We start from the raw sequence: 3,680 nt of genomic DNA on the forward strand, positions 1-3,680 counted from the left end.
AGATAGATAGATAGATAGATAGATATACATTTGAATACTGCATGTAATTGTTGGTATTATTGTAAGTATTTTTACATTTTACAGTTAGCCCCCATAGACAATAATGAGTGGGAAATGTTTCTTTAAAATGATCATAAATTATGGGCAGCTATATCAGAAATGTGCCAACTGGGACAAGGTGAGAACACATTGCCGAACAGCTCTGATATGTCTGCAATTTCCCCCAAGGGGCATACTGCTAAAGAATTCCATAGACAAATGACAGGTACTAAGAATATAGCTGGCTATTAATATGTATAAGTAATAATAGCGGACATGGTTGATGCAGAAACTATTTTGCCTTAGGGAAACTGGAAGAATTTGTCCTCTGTTGATTTTTTTTTTCTTTTTCTGTAGATATATGCTTCTTAATATACAGATTCCCAGTATATGTATTTATATTTTATGTGATGTGTTTATTTCTTTCTTTAACTTATTTTTTCAGCCTGAATTGTAACTATGTAACCTTGTACTTCAGAAGCAATATTCTAATCAGCCACTGGAGGTCACCATTGTCCAGCACCAGCTCGCAGAATACAAGTAAAATGATCTGATGTATGGATTCCATAATATATTATATTATTATAATATAATACATTATACTACATAATATTACATTATAATATAACATGTTATGTTATTTTATATTATGTTATGTTTTATTGTAATATATTATAATATATTATGTTACATTATAATATATTTTTTATGTTATATTATGTTATATTGTATTATATTATTTTATATTATATTATAATATATTACATTATAATATATTATATTCTATTATGTTATGGAATTTTATATTTTGTTATATTATATTATTTTATATTATTACACCTATGATTGTGCGCATTAGCATTGGTCAGCAGTGCAATCACTTTTAGCACTGGGATGCTGGGCTGGGTCTTTCAGCACCAATAAGGAACCATGAATGTTTGAAACTTCTTCTGATTGGCTTCTACTTACCCCCATGGATCAGACAGCTAGGGGCAGCAAATCAGTACAATCACTGTTTTAACTGCAGACTAAGGGCTCGATTTATAGATTATTCTCCCTGTCAATGCATCTGAAATTTGCTGACAGATGATCCAATCTTTACAGTTCTTCCTTCACTTCCTAATAAAACAATGACTCGTTCTGCCTCCTAGAGGCGAATCATTAAAAATGCACAGCTGTCACAGGAAACTACCAGGAAATTATTATCATTATTTTTTATTATTATTGTTAATAATATTATTATTATTATTATTATTATTAATATTATTATTATTATACATTAAAGAGGGGTTGCAAATGATAGACACAGACAGTGACACAGGAGGAGAAGAGGACCCTGCCCAGAAGAGCTTACACTCTAGGAGGTGGGGTATCACACAATAGGAGGGAGGAAATAAAAAAATATTATGAGCAAATTTATCAGGAAGTAATTTATAAATAATACCCTAAATGTCTTATTTAGACTTGTGGAGGTGTTGTTTAGGAAATGCAAATTATTTGGTGATTCCATAATTGTTTCCTCATTGTTGAATAATTCTGTAATTTTTTCCCCTACTTTGTAGAAAAATGTGCCAATATATATATACAGAATTAGAAATGCTGTGGTCAGGTAATGATATGACAAAGACCATGCAGGTGACCCCTTCTGGAATAGTTGTGTTGATTTGTACCACCTATATAGGGGGCATTTTGGGCAGCATGGTGGCTCAGTGGTTAGCACTCCGGCCATTAGAGCTCTGGATCCCTGGTTCAAATCTCAGCCAGGACACTATCTGCATGGAGTTTGCATATTCTCCGGGTACTTCAGTTTCCCCCCACATTCCAAAAACATGCAGTTATATTAATTGTCTTCCCCCCAACATTGATCTTTGACTGTATTAATGACATATGACTATGATAGGGACATTAGATTGTTAGCTCCTATGAGGGACAGCTAGTCACATGACTATGGACTCTGTACAGCGCTGTGTAATATGTTGGCGCTATATAAATACTGTATAATAATAATATGTCTGTGCTAAACATATTCCGAGGGAGCACTTCCTATTGGCATCTTTATGAATTCCATATGACACCCAACCTATATAATACAAATCACCTGAATACCCAGCCATCATCTATCACCTGCTGAACCAGTTTGGAGCCTATGAAGGTGTTGAAGACAAGTTTATTCATTACCTAATGATAATCCGTGACACCTCCGTCTATAGCAGGATGATCTCATGGCTTGTCACCCTACAATGGGTTGTTGTCACCCTTCCATGTCTTTTACTCTTTCCAATGTGTTTGTCTTGTGTTCAGCAATAATCCGTCACTTGGCAGGATTGGTGTCACCTGAGTGCAGGTTGTGACCTTTCTCCTGGATTTATGTCAGGTGTCTTCTGTGACCAGCTTCCTTCCTACTGATTGTCTCTGATTGGCTGCGCAGATTTATGTTCCGGAGAGGTGGTGCCGTGGTCATGTGGTCAGTGCAGAGCGCACAATGCCACCATAGATTGTGCCGTCCATTGTGCATGGAGGGGTTTAATCCCCACTCACCCCTATTCATCTCAGGATTGTGATATCTTTCATTGGTGTTCATAAAGCTTACACTTACCTTTCAAAGAGCCCTCAATCCTTCCACAATCTGAATCCAGGAGGAATTTTTCTTTTTTCCGGTGCAGAAATTTTCCGTCTTCTTCCGGGTTCTTACCTCTCTCTGTGCAGGAGCAACATTGAGCGACATTTCTTCCTGAAAATGTAAAAAAAAAAAGGGCGCTGATCTCGCTGCATATGGAAAGTTTTTATGGATTTTTAATAAGATGTTGGTAGATTGGATAAATATCCATTCAAACTATTCACATCATGCTGATCCAAACAAAATTCTGATTACCACTAACCCAGCTCTCTCCTCCACAATCTATTATGAATGCTTCAGCCAGACTCTTCCATTCTTTCCACCTACCTACCCCATACATAGCCTCTCCAGCCACTTACACCATACACAGCCCTCCCACCTACCTACCTCATACACAGCCTTCCCACCCATCTACCCCATACGCAGCCTTCCCTCCCACCTACACCATACAGTGCCTTCCCACCTACCTACCCCATACACATCCTTCCCATCTACCTACCCCATACACAGCCTTCCTACCTACCTACCCCATACACATCCTTTCCATCTACCTACCCCATACACAGCCTTCCCTCCCACCTACCCCATACATAGCCTCTCCAGCCACCTACACCATACACAGCCTTCCCATCTACCTACCCCATACACAGCTTTCCCACCTACCTACCCCATACACAGCCCTCCCACCTACCTACCCCATACACAGCCCTCCCACCTACCTACCCCATACACAGCCCTCCCACCTACCTACCCACCTACCTACCTCATACACAGCCTTCCCTCCCACCTACACCATACAGCGCCTTCCCACCTACCTACCCCATACACATCCTTCCCATTTACCTACCCCATTCACATCCTTCCCACCTACCCCATACACATCCTTTCCATCTACCTACCCCATACACATAGTTCCCACCTACCTACCCACCTACCTACCTCATACACAGCCTTCCCTCCCACCTACCCCATACAGTGTTTTCCCACCTACCTACTCCATACACAGCCTTCCCACCTACCTACC

This window comes from Pyxicephalus adspersus, chromosome 2, assembly GCF_032062135.1.
Source record: "Pyxicephalus adspersus chromosome 2, UCB_Pads_2.0, whole genome shotgun sequence".
Taxonomy (NCBI): domain Eukaryota; kingdom Metazoa; phylum Chordata; class Amphibia; order Anura; family Pyxicephalidae; genus Pyxicephalus; species Pyxicephalus adspersus.